The sequence below is a fragment of the Aythya ferina genome, assembly GCF_964211825.1.
Source record: "Aythya ferina genome assembly, chromosome: 4".
Lineage (NCBI taxonomy): Eukaryota > Metazoa > Chordata > Aves > Anseriformes > Anatidae > Aythya > Aythya ferina.
Genome location: NC_140300.1, coordinates 67,962,265 through 67,984,600, shown reverse-complemented (window position 1 = coordinate 67,984,600; position 22,336 = coordinate 67,962,265). Strand labels below are relative to the sequence as shown.

At 41.5% G+C, this 22,336-nt stretch overlaps 1 protein-coding gene across 8 annotated transcripts in view; it reads right to left on the bottom strand.

Moving 5' to 3' along the window:
* Positions 1-18,489, bottom strand: part of BMPR1B (bone morphogenetic protein receptor type 1B) — a 260,808-nt gene extending 242,319 nt beyond the window's left edge. For 4 of the 8 annotated variants that reach the window (XM_084516976.1, XM_084516977.1, XM_084516974.1 and 1 more), the window contains exon 1: positions 18,307-18,489. The gene's annotated coding sequence lies outside the window, so the exon portion shown is untranslated. Of the gene's footprint in view, positions 1-7,810; positions 7,891-18,088; positions 18,113-18,306 lie in introns of those variants that run through there. The other 4 variants (XM_084516979.1, XM_084516978.1, XM_084516964.1 and 1 more) reach the window with 4 other exon arrangements.
* Between the last annotated feature and the right edge of the window lie 3,847 nt (positions 18,490-22,336).

The window sequence follows — 22,336 nt, the reverse complement described above, 5'->3', positions numbered from 1 at the left end:
TAACAAAACTTGCCCCTCAGCCAATGTGTGTGTGTGGTGGTGGGGGGGGAAATGTTGTAACAGTCCTGACCTTCCTCTGCAAATTCTTCTGTTTGCTTTCTTGCTCCAGACTTGGGCTGACAGCACTGTCCTTTGCTATTGCCTCTCACAGAAGCATGGTTGAACCATCAGACAACTGGCAGGATTTGTTTCAGTGCACTGAACCCACCTTGCTTAACACCAGTCCAACAGGATCTCAGCATCTACCACCAGTGTTACCTACCCATCACCTCAAACCCTGTATGCCAAACTGTAATTACCAGTTAGTCTATTCATAACACCAAAGCCAAACGTAGCAATTTTACAGGACCTGTGTTGGTATTGCTGGGGAGACAACCCAAACACAGAATCTTCCTGGGGGCTTTATTCCTCTGTTTTCAATGTAATACATTTTCTTCAGATATTAGTTGCAGAAAAAGAAAAAAAAAAATCTGATGCCCTCCTTTTCTACCCCTTGACATCTGCCAAGCATCATTTGAAAGTATTGTTTAATTTGGCGTCACTGAGGTCACTGATGAGAAGAGTGGATTTGAGGAAGGTTATTTTCAACCATTCACTTCTGCATTGGGCCAACTCAGACTTCACCTAATTTCCTTACTCTGCCTGCAAACAGTATCTGGGGTAACAGAATCAGAATCATTTAGGCTGGAAAAAAACATATACGATCATCTGGTTCAACAGTTTTATCTCACATCACAGCTGGGGATGATAGAAGACCATGGAAGGCGTTTTCACACTGATACAGACCAAGCACATTCCCACCACCTGCTGAGTTTTAGACCCCATCTTCCAGGGCTAAAAAAAAAAAAAAAAAAAAGACCTAGGCATAGCATAGGCTCCAAAAGTTCCCAAAGCAGTTGCTCATTTAGGTCCTCAGCTTTATGGAAAAGCAGTTCTAAAAGTTTAACTCAGCCATCAAATCATTAATTTCCTTCAGAGCACTACATTTAATCAGTTGGACTCTTTGTAGTTTACTTTTTACACCTTTGAGCCAAGACCAGTATCTCAGTATGACTAGCACACAAAAAAAAAAAAATTCAAGAGTATTTCAACACATGTAAGACAACTCCTGCAGGCAAAGGTCTCACCAACTCCTAAGGAGATTTAGCATCCATGATTACACCCATAAGAATATCTCAATTTAAAAAGATAATCATGCAGTTTAAGTTTTTATTAAATTTGCAGTAAGAGAAGAACTGCCAAGAATGGTTCACAGAAGTAGCTGAAATGCTACTAAGGAAAGAAATGACATTGGGATTAATAATTTCAAATATATGTACAGCATTTGAGAGCAGAAGGGCAGTATAAAAATAGATCAAACCCTTTTGACAGGCTCTCGTTTCTTCACACCATTCCAAGTCATGTTGCCTCAACTGGCAAGGTGAATTAGAAAAATTCAGTCCTGCATGAAATATGAAATTTACTCTTTTGCAGAAGACTAGCAAAACATTTACACACAAATTAAGTAAATCCAATGGCATTAAACATACAAGTCAAACACCTATGAGCCACGCCTCAAAAAAATAAGAATAAACTTTACAACCAAGAAGATTAGAAATTCTTCATTTCACTTTGCTTCTGTTTTTCAAAAGAAAGCCCTGATACTCAAATAACCAATGACTTCCATGAAACCTTTAAAAAAAACGGCAAGTTATAAGAAAATTACACTCATTCAAACCATAGCCTGCATGTTGTGCAGATCACGTGTCAGTTCTTGTCAGGAAAGCAAACTTCACTCAAAATGAAAGTCCTGAAAAAATCCATAATGTAGCTATGGAAAAGCTTGACAACACCCTGCGAATAGATTTTGGAGCAGAAATGTTTAAAGTTCTCTTTATGTTCTTTCATTTTTAATTGAAGTACACTATTGGTCCCTGCAGGTCTTCCCTCAGCAGTGCCCCTATCACACTGAACAGCCCTGCAGCGCAATGTAAACCCCACTGTAAGTGGTGGTGGGTACGTACCCCTGGCTTGTTTGTAGTCAAGACTAAACTGTTGTAGTATGAATATATCAAAAAAAATAATCATCTTCAAGTTAAGTGTTCTCATCCACCTCTGCAAATGCAGAAATATTGATCTGCCTGCTACTGCAACAGCTGTCAGGAAAAAAAAAATCCTATTCCTTCCATGAAACACAAATATGCATCTATGTGATGCCATTGCTGCTCATACAGTGCTGGCAAGCATAGTTTACACGCCCTATTTAAATAGAGTTAACCCTAAATAAATCCACAGAATTTACCATCCATTTCCAATTAATGCCAAAATTCTAGAGGAAAATGGTTTTGCTCTTTAGCTATAGTCATGTAATTGTATCTGTGCCAAAGTAAACTTTAACAAGGAGTTTAATATCGTGGGAGGAATGTTTCCTGTCATAAGAAGCTCACTTCATGTGACAGTGATGGGTATCCTGTGAAAACCACAGAGCTAGGCAGACTGCAGTTTGAACACACGCAAAAAAAAAAAAACAACACATTAGCAATCCTAAATCAACACACTTCTTACCATCTCCCAAACAGAAATTATACTTATCTTTTAAACCCTAAACACAGCACAGCCTCAAAGCTTCGTGTTCACAACAGCTTCAAGGTGTCGGATATAGCAGCCCTCAATGCCTGACTAGGAATATTTGTGAATAAAGGAAAAAGACAATATCTTTAATATTTTTTAAATAGGAATGCATAAAGCAGTCTTTCGAGTAAATGAAGTTTCACTCTGTCTGTCAACATCAGCAGCTTGAGGTTGACCTCATTCCTGACCCAGCAAATCCAAGCTGTTTGAGGGGTACTTGTGCCTGCATCCTAGTTGACGAGCTGAGTTGCAGGGCCATTAGGGACCAGCCCCATGTCATCTCCTCGAAGCACCAGGACCTGGCTCAGCTTGAAGGGTTTCTCTGCTTCAATTCTCCGGGAAGACAAGACCCTACAAGACTTGCCTATGAATAAAAGAAGTCTATGATGCTTGTATGCAATTATTTGCATTTCTGCAGGCTACAAGTCTTGCTACATTCATTTTAACAAACTCTACTGGATATTTATGCCTGAAGAGAAATTCCCTGTTAGGAGGAAAAAAAAGTTCATCCAACTTCAGTAGCAAACGCAAATAGCTAATTAGCCTTATCTCTATTACACTGTCCTGACTTTGCAATACAGTTGGCACAGAAGCAAGAATTTGTTTGCCTTGTCCAAATCTTCTCACGTACGTACAGTGCCTACAATCAGCAGCCTCTGAATCAAATCTGACTAGCAGCGATTTAGCCTGCATGTATACCCTCCTATACCCTCTGCACTGCATTTTATGTGCATATTTGTATGTCATTTCATCATCACTTCTGATGGCAAAGAGAAATTGGCAGACACATGAAGATGAAAATAATATTTGACTCAATTTACAGATCAAGATGTATTTGCATATGTAAGCTAGACAAGAAACTAGCCAAACTCTGTTCATTGCATACACATTATCAGTCCAATAGGAATTAGTCTATTATTTTGCCCACAGTATTTTCCCTCCCCCCCCCAAAAAAAAAAAACAAAACAAAAAAAAAAAAACAACAGTGCATGATTCAACAGTTCACTTCTACTGTTTGCTTTTAAATACAGCTACTTCCTTGGCCAAAATTGGTAAGAATGAAGTAACAGAGAATTGGACAAAAGGTCTGAGATTATACTGAAATTGAAATACATATCAGAATAGCTATTACTGGTAAGAAGATAGTTGTAAGGTCTCATCTGATCCTTAGTTGACCTCTGTTTTTAATTAAGGGGGGGAGGGAAATTAACCTAGAGCTAATTAAGGTCTTGATTCTACAAACCTGCAAGTGCAGAATTTTGTTCAAGTTAAGTATTCCTCAGTGAAGTTATGCATGAGCAAATACATTTGTAGCTTCAGGGAATAAATCTTGGATAGCGTAACCTTCTGAAAACTTTTAAGTGGCTGCTTTATAAATATATACAACCCATTTTGGATATTGGGCTTTACCTATAAAATCTTTCTGAATACCAACCAAATTTTGCTTGCTTTTGTTTCAGACAGGAGCTTTTACATTTGTTACAAAAAGAGGTGTATTTAAAGCACATACATTTTAATTGCATGCCTTTATGCATACCAGTTAGCGGAACTACAGTCTTTGGCTTAATGACATAAAAATGTAGAGGTTCCTAATAAATTATTTTGACATCAGCACTGGATTAATTTTCAACATGTAATAAAATCAATTTCCGGGGGAAAAAACCTCCGAACATCAGCACGCATTCAAGTCCCTGCATACTTACAGTTCATGTACCGCTTGAAAAACATCCTTCTGGAAGATTTAAACAGAGAAACTACCTTCAGGGCATTCTTCCCTGCACCCACATCGCTACTCCAGCCTTTACTCTTTATTACACTCTGCGGTTTGCGCCCATCTCCTCAAACTTTGCACGCTCCACGGACCCATACCTGTGGTCCTGTAAGCCACCACAGATGACTATGCATCAACCATATAGGGCTGAAAATGGTAATTAAAGTCTCTGCTGAAAACACCCTCCCTGCTGGCCTTTTCACCACTAGATGAAGAAAACAACCCTTTCCACCTACTTTCACAAGGAAACATTCAGACATGTTTATCTGCGGATAAAGCAGTCTGACGGCCCCTTGCTAACAAGTTTTGAACCTACTGGCCAATTATAACCAAACCTGATAAAGGATTAGTGGCCTAAGAAATAGTCACTCTGCCAAGTGGCAGAAAAGTAGGCAGCTGGACTGAAAATACATCCCTGTGGTGAGAAAGGCTGGAACAGGAACTCACCACTCATCTACCAGGGAACCCAGACTGGAGATGCAATGCTGAAGAATATAGTCTTCCTTGGGTTTTGCTTCCTATCAAATACCTGCAGCACACTCCGTGGATGAGAACAACTGTAACATATTGCCTGGGTGCCAGAGACACAGCTCTGCACCTCTGCGTGCACACTGGCGATAGAAGCACACGCCTGCTTGTACACACACAACGATGCTCAAACTGATCATAAAGAAGAATTGATCACTCAGGAATTTCATTACAGCTTGATGAGGTGTTGACATTTTAAGCAGAGAAAGGTAAACTCAGTAATGTAATGCATGACAAGCCTGGTATAATGCAATCTAACACTACTTTATGAAGTATTTTAGTTACCTCAAAATCACTTCCTTACTACTACAAAAAAAAAAAAAAGTCCATCCCTTACAAAAAACATAGATCTTTCTTCCTTTCATACACTCAAAAGAACAAGCTTGCTGATAAAAAAGCATGATCTAATTTTCAGATATCATCAGAATGTCACAATTTGTTGACTTTTTGGAAACCTTATCGGATAACCCTTGTTACATTTTTGCTACCTCCACCAGACACAAAGCAGAAAGAATAAAGCAGTTATCCACTTATCAGAAGCAAATCCAGTCTGAAACACGCACTGATGCAGAAAATGGTTTGGTACATGAAAACTTCAGACAAAAAATGTTTTCTACTCACCTTCCTCCTAATTTTGCTTATCAGCAGCCAAATCCCCAGCTCATTCAAACAGTATAAATATAGTAGCTTATCTCTCAAAAATAAAGAAAATCCAAATGATAATATGTAAAATATCACAGAATGGCTTGGGTTGGATGGGGCCTCAAAGGTCATTTAGTTCCAACCCCCTTACCATAGGCAAGGACACTACCTACTAGATCAGGTTGCTCAGGGCTTCATCTATCCTGGTATTTCAGTGATGCACACAGAAAAAAAAAAAAATAATATATTCTAGTTGACTCTACAAAGTACTGCTAATCAATCTAGTTTTGTTAAATATTTACAATATAGTGATATGTATTACTCTGGCATGAACGAGTCGAATACTGATGTATCTACAAAGCCTATTCAATTTCTTCAGCAGAGCAATGGCAACCAAGAGAACCACATTGGCCTATATGCAACCCCTGCAACTACCCTACAGTCAAAAGAAAACAGCTGTCACAAGTTTTAGGGAGGCTTTTCTGCTTTATTCCATGCTCTACCAAAAGGCTATAAATGACTTCATCTCTTTGGGACAGACACACACACACACAGTCCCACCCCTCACCCCAAAGCTCACTCCGTCAGGCACTCTGTATGTCAGACAATGCAAAGCAGTCCCTTCTCCACAGGATTTACACTCTAGGTAGCTGCTTTGTAGTCAATGACAAGTAGTCAGTGGTTAAGAAATAGAGCAGCACATAAACATTCATGTAAAAAAAAAAATACAAGAAAAAAAAAACACACATTAATCTTATTTCTCAGAAGTAGTAACACATCATTTCCCACCTGAGCATCAGACTTCCTCTCATTGTTTCCTTGCACCTGGCAACAGATATTATGTCTTACGTATTGAACCTCTTGTTTTCTAAGAAACAATACACACAGAAGAATGACAGAAACAGGCAGGAAAGACGAGACTCTGGGAACAGCCTTTGTGAATCTGTCAGTTTACATTATTACCAACCAAACCTCTTTAAAAGGGAGTTTCAAGACCTGAGGGCTTGGTGCTGCAAAGCAAGGAGCACTCTGGCCTCAGCACAGCAAAGCATCCAGCACACGCATCACTTTAATTACACAAGCACACCAATTAAAGCAGACCCACTCACTCATACCCTTAAAATTCAGCACGTACTTAAGTGCCAAGTTGAAGCCAGAGCATTCAGTATGTTGACCCGTATTATTTCGGCGATGCACACAGACAAATACGTAGAGATAAATACTGAAACAACTATCCCAGAGGACTGAGTTTTCCCTCCAGTTGTGCAAGTGTCACTCACAAGCAGCTCAGCTGAAGCCAAGCAGGGTAGCAGGCTGCGGGAAGGCACCCAAGGCCCCTAGGTTGCATTTGCTGTGATGGGTTCCTTATTTCGAAATAACTGGGCAAGTGTTTCATAACAAAACAGAATTTCAACACGCGAACCAGAGAACTCTCGAGTATATTATGAATTCATCATGCCGCTCTAATGGCAGAATGCCACTTTGGTTTTTTTGGTTGCTTTGAGAGAAAACTTTGAAAGAAATGCAACCCTGGCAGGAAAAGCAAACAGGAGCGAGCGGTGCCGCTGCTGACAGAGGCGAGCCCGTCCTCTGTAGCAGTCTCACGGCCACCGCTGTCAAGTCACCGCACGCTGCCTCCACGAGTCAGTCCCTGAGCCATACCCTCCAGCATCCTAACTTTGTCACCTCTGCGGTTCAGAGCAATCCGTTCTCAAAATTAACAATGGTTGCACCAATTTCCCTTAAGATCAGCTTAAAATGAAGCTAAAGAGAGCTTTCCAGGCTGAAAAGGAGAGGACGTGCTGTAAGCTTATGAAACCGTGAGTGGCACGGAGGGGAACAGGGACCAACTCCTCGTTACCTATTGCTATGCAAGACATAGGCGCTATCAAACAGAGTGAGTTTAGACACAGGGCAAAGTTAAAGCCCCCAAATCCTTGCCACAGCACGCTGCAGATGCTGAAAGTTTGCACGGGGGGTCAAGGGGGCGATCAGAGGAGTTCGTGAAAAAGAAGGAAAAAAAAAAAAAAAGGAAAACCAACGAGGGCTGTAAAGACAGCAGCCCTTGGGAAGCATCCGAGCTGCAAACGGGAGCACGCTGAGCGCTTTCTGGGGACCCATCCTCACCGTTTCACCCCCTGCCATGAAGCAAACCGGACCGGCTCCGGGAGCTCGTGGCAGGGCACGACCCGACCAAGCCCCCCGTGTGTGACCGGCAGCCCCCTCCTCACCCCGCAACAGCCTCCCCGCCCGCCTTACCGGGGCTCCCCGCGGCCGCCGCCCGCCTCAGCCGCTCCACTTGGGTTTGGGATTTATTTATTTTTTTTGCTGCCGTTCCCCTCCTCTCGCCCTCTCCAGCTCCCACTAGTGAGCGCACAGCCCGCCCAGCATCGGCCGCCGAGCATCGGCCGCCGCCCCCCCGCGGGCGGCCGGCGCGGAGCCGCCGCCTCCTCAGAGCCCTACGCGGCCCCGGGGGCTGCGAGAGGGGCGAGGCGACCCCACTGATCCCCTTCAATAAGAAACGGAGAGCAGGGGGAACAGCCCCTCCGAAAATGAGCTGGGTCCCCGCTACTCGCGAGGGTCCCACCTGGAGGGTGCTGCGTTCAGCGGGGGCCCCAGCGCGGGGGGGACGTGGAGCTGCTGGAGCGAGGCCAGGGGAGGGCCACGGGGATGATCAAGGGGCTGGAGCACCTCTCCTATGAGGACAGGCTGAGGGAGCTGGGGTTACTCAGCCTGGAGAAGGGGAAGGCTCCGGGGAGACCTTACAGTGGTTTTCCAGTACCTAGAAGGGGTCTGCAGGAAAGCTGGGTAGGGACTCTGTCAGGGGGTGTAGTGATAGGTCAAGGAGTAATGTCTTTAAACTAAAGGAGGGTAGACTGAGATTAGATATTAGGAAGAAATTCATGACTCTGAAGGTGGTGAGGGAGTTGAACAGGTTACCCGGAGAAGCTGTGGATGCCCCATCCCTGGAGGTGTTCAAGCCAGGCTGCACAAGGCTTTGTTCAGCATGGCCTAGTGGAACCTGTCCCTGCCCATGACAGGGAGTTGAAACTGGATGGTCTTTAAGGTTCCTTCCAACCTAAACTGTCCTGTGTGGAATTTATAGCATCAGCAGTAATTTATTGCTAAGCGTAGGCTGTACCAGTCCCCACTGTAGATGTTCCTGCTCTAAGTCATACTACACCTCAGAAGCAGTCAGCACTGTCCCACAGCACCTTACAGGCACAACAGTAAAAAATCAGCCCAGAGTGTTTGACCTTAGTACTGTTTTACCACAGCTTTACCATTTGCTGCAATTGATCAGTAAGTGATCAGCAGCTCTAGTTAACATATTAAAAGTTTCTGAGCACAATTTAGTCTGTTATAACACGTGATAAAGTTTGCAACTTCAGAGAAAAAGGTGAATTCAGAATGGGAACACTTGACACGCAACTACAGTAATGTTTTACCGTGCATCAGGAGCACACTTTGAAGCAAGCTGTGGAGCAATCCCAACACACAGGCTGCAAGCAGTAAGCCATAAAAGCATCCCAGGGGCACAGCTAACAGGCTTTGGGTCCCACCTGCACCCCATGCACCAGGCTAGGCTGAAGCCAGGTTGAGTGCCTTGGTCTGAACACTAAGTCCTCAGCACCAGCCAATTCAGACTGCAGATCTCCTGGGCCACGCTCACTGATAGTACAGACATTAGCCTCGTAGATAGCTTCTATTTCCCACACTTAGAAGAGTTAATACTCTCCCTTGGTTTCTGAGAGGATTAATATGTTCATATCCACAGAAGCTAGTCCATTCCCCTTTGGCTCAGAGCATTTAACTTAAAGACTGAAAAGACTGCATTAATGTTTTAAGGCAGCTACGTGGAAGAGTGAGCAAAGTAGCTTCAGCGAGGAAGGAGAGCTGCTTTTTTCACTGCACCTCTGTGTTCTTAGGCCCAAACCTCAGTGTTGGAAAGATCCAACGCTGTGGACATTTTTTCTATTTTTCATACACCTCATTCAAAACCAGAGCCAGGAGGGATGAAATATTGAAAAAGACTTATTGCTAGCTGAGACAAGAGATGAAAACAGTGGAAATCTAAGGATCACTGCTTCAGTGATATTTCTGAGCAGCTATTTTGTGAAACCTGTATATAAAAGTTATTGTTGTGCACTTCATGACCCACAGTTTTTTGGTCTGTAACTTAGCCTCTGCTCATTATAATGCAGATATATTTTCTATTGTGAGCCTAAAGTTTCTCTCTCAGATGACACTACTTCTTAATTGGTTTCCCCTTTTCTGTTTGCCTCCTGCAGACAAACAAGGGAAGGCAGAGATAAATAGAAGCAGTTGCTCTTCTAGAAAACAGCTGAATAACTACCCCATGCTGCACTGGCAAGAGAAACCTAGAAAACAGATCTCAAAGTGGGGAAAAACTCAGGAAGTAATAAAGAGAGATTAAAGGGGAGAGGAGACAAAAATAAATAGAAAAGGAACAAAAGGTAGGTTTAATAGAACTAGAAAGTGCTGTAAAGTGAAATAGTTGGCAATGAGAAAAGAGGTGTTATGAACACCTTTGCTTCACACTGGAGAACCGAGAGACTGAAAACTGTGGTTTTCTTTGAAGCACAAAATAATTACGTATCTTGAGCATAAGAGAGTCAAGGATTTGTGCTATACTGCTACAATGCCAGTGTGCAGCCAAAAACGAGCAAGCCTTGCTTACCAATTTCCTTGAAAACATACAGCAACTCTTCAAAGAGGCATGCCCTTCAGAGCTGCTGTGAATCAACAGCCACAGAAGCTATTCAGCCCCAGACTGAGCTCTAACGAAAGCATGAGCTTCCTCTTCACAACCTCCAACTAATCTTTTCTAAATGGATCACTTCAGCCACCATTCTTTAACCCCTAATTACATGAGACCTCATTAAAACAACACTTGAATGAAGATGCTCAAAATATTGAGCTCACAGTGATGATACTGTAAAGCAGATGTAGTATTTCCAAATGAGACTGTTTGAGGTTGCCGGGTAATTGCTTAAATCTTCTATCATTGCTAAGGTAAACAGATGAAACCACAAAAATGCTCAAGCCTCCTGGCAAAGTTTTCAGCATGCTTTCACCTTCCTGACCTCAAAGCGCTGAGCACTACATTATTGCTCTGCAATTCCTTTGGATGCTGTATGTTGTCAGTCGAGGAGATCTCCCACAAAACACATGCAAATAAGCTATCCAGTGGTAAAACAAATATTGTGTGATCTCTTCACTTTTTGTCTGCGTTCAGGCAAGACGACATAATCCTTTCTATTCTAGAAGTTAATGCTGTGCCTCTTTCCCAAACAGTTGCGTTCTCTCTGTCTTATGAAGAGCTACATAGTAAACAGAAGTCAGCTTGCAAAAATAGCCCAATGTATTTCACAAAAGCGAAACACATGCAAACAGTTTATTCCTATATTCCCAACATTGTTTTTCCTGCCCAATCAAAGTTGCAGGTTTCAGTAACGCAGGAAGAAATAGCGTTACCACGCCAGATTAACTAGACTTTGCTCTTCACTGTGCAGACAGAAGCATACGACATTTCATGGCTTTCTTACAGTTCTGTAACATGATTACATCCCATCTTCAAAAGTCAATACCAAACTTCATTTGTCTTTGTTTACTCACAGATTATAGCTGATGGCTCTCTACCGCCTGTTTGCTGGAGGTATAGTGCCTGAAATGCAGTGCTGTGATCTTCAGATCCACCCTTTAACTGTGACAGCCATCTATCAAAATCCTCCATCAGCCAGCCAGAAAATGACTCAAGAAAAAGGCAGTTGCCATATTCTTTTTGTCAGAAATTATTTTGTGGAACAGGTATACTGATCACCCCCCCAGTTTTATTTTTTTTTTTTAAATACGCATACTACAAATAAAACATTTTAACAACCAAGAGTTGATCCACATGATCCACATGTAATCTGTAGATTCAAGTTGTGCTTATTTGTATGCAGCAGTCTGATTCTGTGTTTGCTGTGCAAACTTTACAAGGTCAGGGTAAAGCATGCCTCTTGTTACCTCCCTCTGCCATACAAAGCATATGCACATGTATGTGTTTGAATATGTATTACAACAGTATAGTACTGAAAAACCCATCTCAATAAAAGGAGAGGAACAAGAAGAAAGGGTACATGCTTCCCATGTGAAATTGTAATTGTGAGAGGGACGGAGAATTGGAAAGAACATAAAAGGCACTGTATTTGAACAGAATTATTTAAGACAGCAGTTCCCAAACTGAGATCCAGGGACTAACTCCCTCCTGGGGAGAGCAGCTGGCTGCCTGCCTCAGCATCTTCTACCAGCAAGAGGAGCCAGCAGTCAGCCATAACATCCTTTGCAAGTTGCAATGTGCCGGGCTCCTCTCCTTACAGATTTCTGGCACTCACAGTTCTTATTGATTTAAACAGGGCTTGAAAGCCTTCAGAACTGAAGGCTAGACCTCTTCACTAAAGAAGAAAGCTTACAGCGCAGCAGCCTTTAGAGGAACTTTAAAGGAATAAAAACAAATGCTTGTCTCTAGGACAATAGCAGCGGGGAAGAATGCCCTCAGATGAAAAATAAATCTGTTGCCTATAACGTTTTTAGCTTCAGTTAAGCTACTCAGTCTTCAACTGGAGACAAAATACTGAGGATGTGGGGCACATCCCAGAGCACCTAGGTACATGTTGCCTTGCTGATCGAACCTGTGCACCCAGGTCCAGCAAATGTCCTCTTCACATGCCTAAGAGCTCCAAAGAATGGGAATTCAGACTCAGTTTTTTGGTGGATTTTGTTATTGTTTTTCCAACCTTCAGCAGTATTTTATAGCTTCTGCCCTATGAACCACTAACTATTTTTATAATATGGATTAATCCCTTTTCCAGTTTAAAGAAACAGCTGAGATAGCAAACTTTAACAATTTCATATTCTGAAGTCTAATTAGCTTAATGTAATGTTATTTGTTCAGGAGTGCTGGTCCTTTAGTCAAGTTTCAGCATAATCCCAACATAATCCCTGATTTTTTTTCCACCTTTTACATCTCATACTACTTTGAAATACTTTTAAAGGTTTTGATCTATTGAACACTTACTATAAGGCTTGTTTAGTGCTACAGTATTTTCTTTGATCATTTCTTTGAAATTTAATCCAACAGGTGTTATGTTAATTAAAAGCAAGTCTGTCATCATTCTTTTATAATAGTAATTTTGTTTCACTACTATGGGTTATATTTTATGTATTTTCTTCTTCTTACAGCTCCTTAATTTAGGACTTGCATAGTGTGGCATATTTACTGCTTGTTATTCCTAAATAGGGTATAGATAGAAATATTCTAATTCTTCCTATACTGTAATGTTATTTAATATTAATGGAATTCCCTCTTGGATTTAAACCCTTGAAAAGGGATGAGCTTTCTGGAGAGCGTGAACTGACTGATTTAATGCAATAACAGCAGTTCTCCCTAAATGCAGCTGTATAGTCACAAGGGATGAAATTCAACCTTGTGCAGAATGCCAGTAAAAGATCTAAGTATTCCTCAAGACATCAGAATAAGGATACAGGCTTGGTCTTGAGTCAGCGAAAGGAAGTTCTTGGAACAAAACTGTCTTAGTTATTTACTGTTATCCAGAGACAAGGAGAAGGGAGGAGACCCTGATGGAAGTACAGGCAAAAATCAGCAGAATCCCCATAGAAAGATGCATTTATTTTTTTGAAATCTTCCTTTGGGCTTGTTTTGCCTTTCCTAAGTGTGTCACCCTTGATCTGGAGAACGGGTAGAAAAAGAGTTGGTTTCTACACCAGTGACCCACCCACCACAGAGAGGTCCCATGCTGGGAGGCTGTTACATTCTTCCAGAGGAAAGGAATGGGGATTTCATTTTAAATTCTGTTTCCTTCTATTTGTGGGTACCCGTTTCATCAACCACAGGCCCAACTGTACAGTACATTTCTCCTACACCCAAAGTGGAATATGTAAAAATACAAATTACATTCATCATCTCATAAAAGGATCCTTTTCATTTGTTCCATGTTGTGTGGTGTGGAAAGCAAAGAGAAACAAGCCATGGAAAACAAAAGAAAGCTGACATGTAGAACATTGCATGTCAGGGATAAAGCCTCACTATGAGCCAGGGAATTGTCATCATTCAGGAGTTACATCAGACTATAACCATCTCCAGCACTATTTCACTAGCTCTCCCCACACACATCACTGCTGCATGATTATCTGTCAGTCAAACAACTCTAAAAATAACAGCCAAATACCCTTGTATTTATGACACTCCTCCCCTTCCTCTATGCACTATGCTTTCAAGATCTGCCATGTCACATAATCCATTGGACTGCCGCTCTCTTTTCAAACGCAGAGATGAATTTCAGCGTTTTAGCCTCCTGGATTTCTCCTGATGAGGCTCAGAGGAGCCAGCCCTTTGATGAGTTAATGACAGAGCATTGCATCAGGTGAATCCCAATGGATAAAACATCCGGAAAAGAAGAAAGGTCCTTTGTCTTGAGCTCATTCTAAAAATTAGAAAATTCTTGGCAAGAAAATGTTTTGAACAGCTTAAGAATGTATCCAGGAATCACTCACCAGATCTCCTACCCTCCACCCCGCAGCTCTACCATGTCTTCATGCTCTGATTTAAGACATTCATTATTTTATATCCTCCCAATACACACAATGGCTGTGTGATCAGGTGGTTACGGAACCTTTGGAAAGCTAGTCATTTGGGCCAAATCTTGCTATTGCAGTTCTTCTTCTAAAACAAACAAATCTAACAAAGAAACTTAAACCCTTGTAATGCTATTAAGAGGAAAGAGAAGAGAAAACTTAAACATATTATCAGTCATAAAAATAGTAACCAAACAACCCAGAGGTAAATACTGAAGAAAAAAATTGAAATTGTATATAAGCAGTAACTTTTCTTTGTATCTGATTACAGTAAAAGATATCAATAAAAAGTCATTTGAGGAAAGGACTTTTCTCCCCAATGGATGCCCTAAGAGGCTAGATAGATTGTCTTTCCTTCTCTGGCCCAGTCAATCCAGCTATTCCATTAAAAAACAGACCGATCTCAAAAGAACAAGGGCCAGTTTCCACACCCTACCCCAGAGTTCTCACAGGATAGATCCTTGGCTTCCCAGTGCCATCTTTTATCCCCCCAAGCACTCTCACAGAATATGTTGCAGCTCCAATGCAGAGACTCACATGGCATTTTGTTTTTTCTTATAAGGGCTACAGGAAAAAGAACCATGTGTCCCAGACACATTGTTAGGGCACCGCTTGGGTTTAGGAGTTTCATTGTCAGAAGAAAACAGGAAACTGAAATAGCTTGTATCTACCAAAAGCTATGCTATGAAATTTCTTCAAATCCAGGACCACAAACCAATTAGTTTCTTCAAGCCACTTTATACTTACTAGTATAGGTAAGAGTTGGGAAAAGAAACACTGAAGTGTTTGAAACAAGGAGACTACGCGGAAACTGGATTACAGTTATTTTCCTGCTGTATTCCACTGCCAAGACCAAAGAAAAGGAAGAACATCTGTCTGGTGGAAAATAAAGTGGGATTTTTTAAATCCCAATTTTAGTGCTTAACTATAAAGCCGCTTATTATGAAATAAGAGCCATCTATTATTAGAACGTAATGAAACTGAAAATTGTCTCCTTAAATTGCCAAAATGTCAAGAGTAAAATCCCCCCAAAGCCAATGTATTCTCCAGCCACCAACCCAAAACAGCTTAGCAGAGCTGGATAAAGCTGCAGATCTCTGTACACTTGCTGCACCGTCCCCCAGGTCTGAGAGAAGATGTGCATCAGGGAAACATTTCTCTCTTCCCCTGCCTCCAGTATGGTAGCATCAACCAAATCTGATACTCATTCTGTTTTGTTTAAGACAAATTTTGTGAAAGCTTTTTTTTTTTTTTTAAAATCAAGACTGGCAAATGTTCATGCACACTACCTATAAACACTTAGGTGGGATCCTGCCTCTGCATAGTACAGAGAGAGATCTACCACTAGTAAAATACAACTATTTCTGCATTAGATTTATAGAAATCCTTTAAACCTTTTCCTATTACTGTTATAATAACAATAAAAGCAGCAGCACACAAGGAACGGTCCCTTTTATCTCCATCCATCACATGGATAAAATATATAAGATCTCTATATTTAACTTCCAGTTCCCTGGGTGAAAAAACAGTTATACGGTAGAGCGCCAGCTCCTGCCAATTCTGGAGAACATTTTACAATACTGAAAGGCATCCTACAAAACCCTTTCTGCTCAGACCTTCGTAGACGCTATACTCTCATGTTGGAGCAATCACATTATGGGTTAGGTATCAGATAGGAAGTTGAAAGGAGCATCCAAGTCCCACTGAAGCCCTCTTTGGGGAATTCAAGTGGAAGGGAAGCAGCCCAAAGGGCTGGCATGAGTATGCTTCACTGGATGCATTTGAGAGAGCACTCCTCCCAAGAGGTAAAGCCCAGCAGGTACAAGTACTGAGCACAAGAAAAGATTGCCCTGTTGACTTGGTTGCGTCTTTCACTGACTCCAACAGACTTTAGTTTTACTGCTTTAAACAAGTATACCTTTGTGGAGGAAAATAAAGTTTAGGAAGGTGCACTAGAGGAAAAAAAATCTTCTACCCTGCAACCACAGTATCTTGTTTTTTTGTTTGGTTGGTTGGTTGGTTGGGTGTGTGTGTGTGTGTTTGTTAAAAAACAAACAAACAAAAAAATCTAATTGTTCATTGTTAACACCTCAATGCTTTAAATAATACAGGCAAACAGGGTTGTAAATCCAGAGATACGAATCCATACTATGTCAACTCCACTGTAATTTTGAAAATAACAGAAGAAAGCCCAAACTATTATTTGAAAACAAAACAAAAAAAATGCTTAAATGCAAGTTTAAGGCCTCTCCTATTGAAAATCCCAGCATTCCTCCAGTACTTACAACTACCACGACGTAGGAACCCTACCACTCCTTTGAGATGCCCTGTAAAGGCAGTGGCACATTACAGAGAAAGCATTTGAAAATATGCAGCTTTATTTTTCCAAGGCGCATCTGGTTTTAACTTTTTATCTCCAGATTAGGGAAAGCTACATACTGCAATATTAAATGCTTTTTGTGAACCGTATTAAAGGCAGAAAGAAAAAATAAATTACTGCATGAATATCAGCCATAAAACCTAAAGTGGTTGCTATTGCATCTCAGCTCACCGCCGGATGCAGTCAGCAACGGGTAAATGCTCAACTCCTATAACTCTTTGATTACAAGCCCTTGCATTCTTTCTGAGTGAGGTGGTATGCCATTGGAGTAGCTGTTTTTTTCCCTCTCTTTGCAATTGTTATTTTCCGAACATAGGCTTTCATTGAGCATTTGACTTTAGACACGTTATTTAACCAAGTGTTTATCAAACACCTGGAAAATCACTCTCCTTTAAAAACTTTATGATGGAAAAGCAATTACCCTTTAAGCCATGTTTCAAAGTCAATTCCCAGGAATTCTTTGGAAGCAAACCTCAGCTTTCTCTCCTGCTTAACACCCAATGTCACTCAGTAAGCATGTAAACTATAGATGATTGTATTCTTTTAAAGTTTAGTGACAAAATATGGATGATGAGTTTTTATATATATGTTTGTTGTTTTTTTTTTTTCCTTTTTGCAAGCCACAGCTATTACTAAATGGAAGTTAAATGCATCAGGATGGGGTTAATTACAAATATTTCAATTCATTAACAGCATTTAATTCTGTAGAGCTATTAGAGCCAAGTATGTCTTAAGCTTTTTCCATACACCAAAAGCAAAGAGCAAATATGAATGAAAGGCCTTTAGATTTCACATGAAAGAAAACCAAACCTATAAAGCCTATACACGAATAAAAAACAACTTTATAGTAAAAACATAAAAAAGCCAACGATATATCTCTAAAGGCCTGTACCCAGCTGAACATAGAAAGATCACCAGCCTCAATAAACAGCACTCTTTAGAAAATTAAAAGTGCATTAGGCAGTAAGCAAAGATGTAAGAATTGCACACAAAATTGCGTTGTGGGGTTGTCTCAGTAACATTAACTTCCTTTTTACATAAGGAAGTGGTATGTAAAGGTTCTACTTCTAGAATGCAAAATGCTTTCTTTGGGGGTAGTTTTAAACAAGGATCAGAGATTCAGTTTGACCAAAAAGACAGAAATAGGCAGTGAAGCCCCATTCCACATTAAGATCTCGACCTCCCAATTCATACATTCACAAATTCTGAGGTTCTAACTAATTTGTGCCTAACTCATTATGCCTTCATATTTCAAGCAAGAAGCCACTTTAATCAGCATTCGGCCACTCAGCTTGTCAAGGCTTGGGCTGGTGAGCTTTCAAGCTGCCCTTTCCTCCCTCCTTCCCCATTACTCCAAATTAACATGAGAAATGTAAAGAAAAGGCAAGGGACCACACTTCAGGATTGCATTTTTAAAATCTCATACGCTATAGACCCACATTAGAGACAAGCACAACTCCACTACAATCTTTTTCTCTTAAAACCTTACACACTACCTGTGCAAAGTCCTAGTGAAGGGCCAGTACCACAGCTGGGCAAACACCTCTCTGAAGCACAAGATCCTTCTGGTTACTCCACTCCTATGCTCTGTCTCATGCTTTTGCTCTACCCTACTATGACATAAGATGTAAAGTCATAGCACTAGGCAGCCCCATTGTGCAAGGGGGAGCCAAGGGCCATCCCAACACCAGCCACGCCCTCAACCCCAGCATACCTGAACGCAACTAGCAGAGCCAGATCCCCCAAATCCCTCCCTCCATGGTCATGGCAAGAGGCAAGCCAGGTCCAGGCAGGAGCAGTAAGAGACAGGGCTAAAGATAAGGGTTGAAGACACTCACAACATAGCTCAATGGGAGGGAAAGGAAGCTCAGGCCTGAGCTGTAAGTACACCCCTGGTCCCATGGGCAGGGTGTGAGTGGGGTAGTAGTCCCAGGTGGGGCCACTCTGGGCAAATAAAGCTCATCAGCATGCTCAGGGCTCAACAGAGTGCAGTCAGACTAGCATAGGTGGGTAGTTCACAAGTTTACTGTAAGACTAGAGGTCACTCCCCAGTTTATTATTTTGCATGTGAAACACGTGTGCCATAAATATAAGCAAAAAGTTGAAACTCTCTCAAGGTCCCAGGGACGAGTTATCTCCCTTAATTTCCACAAATGGGGACAGCTGATGATACTTGGTCCTCAGGCAGCTTCTCCAGTGACATCAAGTTAATACAAGACACTTGACTTTCTCTGTATTTTCAAGAAAATGTATTTTGTTAAAGTGTTCTGAAAGTCACCAGATTTAAAAGCAACAGACACTTTATACTAGAGCAGCTAAGGGAACAGAATGTACTATGAAGACTGGTGTAAATACACCTGAGTATCTTACAACAGACAAAAGACAAATTCCAAATAGTACGTTACAGCAGGTGCAAAACTCATGGCCAGTTTCTGTGGTTCATCAAACCTCTTTTACAGGGAATGAAAAATAAAATTAAACTAAAAGCTGTGATATGGTCAAGGTCAAATACTTTTGAGTACATTTTACAGCTGTTTAGAATGCTAATTCCTTGTTAAATAATAAGCAAACAACAAGATTACCCCCAAGATCACTTGGCTAAACAAAATACTGTCACATATCGCCAATTAGTAAATAGAAAGCCACCTAACCATGAAACATTACTGTTCATAATAATGGATACTACTGTCTTCAGATTCCCTAATGGAATACTCTTTTTGCAGACATGAGACTCATCAGAGTTATACCAATACCCTGGAAGATGAAACAATGCAATAAAAATACACTCCACTTACCAACATTTGCAACACTTACCAGAAGAAAATCCTGTTGAGGACAATTACAGTGGACTCTCATTTCACAGTTCCCACTAGTGATAATGTAATATTTTAGATGTATTCTGTGGACCAGAATGCTTACCAGATGCTTATGGTTTCTAAGATATTACTATTGTCCTCTGGATTAAAACAAGCTCTTTCACAATTTGTAATGATGATACTTTTGTGCTACCACAGTGCTCGTGTACGCTAGCCTGAAACATCTCCCATAATCTCCAAATTTAGAGAACAGCAGCATGTGTGGTTACATGTAGTGGAGTTCAATGAAGTTTTAAAATCTTGCAAAAAGTGGGTAATAGCTAACAAATGATGTTTAAATAATCATACTTTCTGATGCAGGATTTTTCCATATGGAAGGGAATCACATGCATCCTCAGTAAGTTTGCAGACGACACCAAGCTGGGGGGAAGTGTTGATCTGCCGGAGGGTAAGAAGGCCCTGCAGAGGGACCTGGACAGGATTGGTCGATGAGCAGAGGCCAGCAGGATGAGGTTAACATGGCTAAGTGCTAGGGCCTGCACTTTGGTCACAACCACCCCATGCAGCGCTACAGGCCTGGGGCAGAGTGGCTGGAAAGCTGTGCAAAGGAAAATGATCTGGATGTGTTTAATCAATGCTCGCCTGAACATGAGCCAGCAGTGTGTCCAGGTGGCCAAGAAGGCCAACGGCATCCTGGCTTGTGTCAGGAATGGTGCAGCCAGCAGGACCAAGGAAGTGATCGTCCCCCTGTACTCAGCTCTGGTGAGGCTGCACCTTGAGCACTGTGTTCAGCTTTGGGCCCCTCACTACCAGAAGGACATTGAGGCCCTGGAACATGTCTGGAGAAGGGCTACAAAGCTGGTGAAGAGCCGGGAGCACAAGTCCTGTGAGGAGAGGCTGAGGGAGCTGGGGTTGTTTAGTCTGGAGGAGAGGAGGCTCAGAGGAGACATTATTGCTCTCTAAAACTGCCTGAAAGGAAGCTGTGGGGAGCCGGGGGTCGACCTCTCACAGATAACTATTGATAGGACTAGAGGAAATGGCCTCAAGTTGTGCCAGGGGAGGTTTAGGTTGGAAATGAGGAGACATTTCTTCTCAGAAGGAGCAGTCAGGCAGTCAGTTTACTGTGGATGCGCACAATCATTATAAGCACGGACATTTTGTAAAACTCTAGATTAGATGGATTTTAAGACCTGAAATTATATTCTTCTCTGGGTATCACGAAGGGGAAGTCAGCTGTCCTGTAGGCACACACACTAAGAAACAATGTACCAGCCAGGAAATGAACATGGGAATGGCTGTGGGGACGAAGGAAAATGTTGAATTCAAGCAGCCAGAAGAGAAATAGCTAGGCTGTGAGAAGAAATTAATGCTATATTGTGAAATAATGAGAGTGTACAACTTGTTTAGACTGTAAAATTCCTCGATGCTGGGAAGTCCATACAAAATCTTCTTGCATAGACATCTTTCTCTGTACCTACAAGATACTCTTGGCAAGATATACATTGATAGATTTTCTGAGCTTGAGTATCACAAAAACCTGCATTTTTTATCAGGAATAAAAAACAAAACAAAACAAAACAGCCCAGGAATACTGCAGTCCTGCCAAAATGCTCCCATTTAGGGAAGACTCCCTCATGCTGGATTAAGTTTTAGGCTATTTTGGAAAGCTCTTGCTTGTCTGAGGAGGGATTTGCAGGTGTATTTCAAGTTTAAAAAAACAAACAAACAAACATATGTTTCCCTCAGGAAATTGGTGTGTGTGCTGAAACTCACATATGCTGACCTATGGAAAGGACTTGAGCTTTTCTGACGGAAGGAAAAAAGGTCTTCAGCACAAAAGGTAGAGACAACCATAGTATCAGGACCTGGTGCCTACCTATCTGATGGGAATTTTTATGTTCATTAGTAGAAAGCCTGCACTTCTGTCCAGCAGAAAGTACTCATGGATGCACATGCATCTATGTGTGCTCCCATACACACACTGCCTTGTGCTGCACATTCGATGCAGCGTATTGCCAGCAAGCAAGGATGCTGCACTTCAGGAGCCCTTCAAGTCATACCATACCCACTTGATAGGCCTTGCACATTTTGGGAAAGGTCTTGTAACCCCATCAATGGGCTCTGACACACTAGTTTGTGCTTATAGGATTTTAAAAAGGTAAATCTTCCAAGTAAAATTTTGCTTTTCCGAAAGCATCAGCAACTTTTATTGTGTAAGATTATTCCCACAGCCCTTAATAACATTTTTCTTTTTTTTCTGAACCCTTAAAACAAAAGCACCTGAGTAATCCTGAAAATCATTAAGCATGAATCCATCCAAAATATTTCCCATCATAATCACTTTTTAGCCAGAGACCACTTATTTTTTCATCCATGCCCAAGACAGCTGACAGCCTGCGTGTAGGCGGCTCGCCTGTTTCCCCCAGCCCAGGAAGCACTTTCCACCACACCCAGGGTTTCTTACAGGTCAAAGCTTTCTCTTTCAATTACAGACCTTGGGCAAAACGTCAAACAAAACAGTTCTTTGCTTAGCTTGGGCTACCACCCTGCCTCTGAAGCTCCTGCCTTCCAGTTCCTCTGCTCCAGGGACTGCACATTCTATGCAGGATTGCGGAGCAATATATACACACAAAAACTAGCATGTGGACTGATTGCTTATCACTTTCAGGCTTCAGAGCTTTGTCTCATTGCTTGAAAAAATTGGGGAAGAAGTGTCTTTCCCTATGTATGCACAGATGTCCTGATGCACTTCAACATCTAACACCTTAACATTTTTTATTTTATTTATTTTTTTCTGCAGAACAGGGTATGGATTACTGACCTGGATCTGTTACCCATATTTTCCTTTCTTGACATTTAGTAAGTCAACACTGTTTGTGAAGCATTCCCATTTTATTCTCTGCTTGCAGTGGACTAATTTCAGTGTGC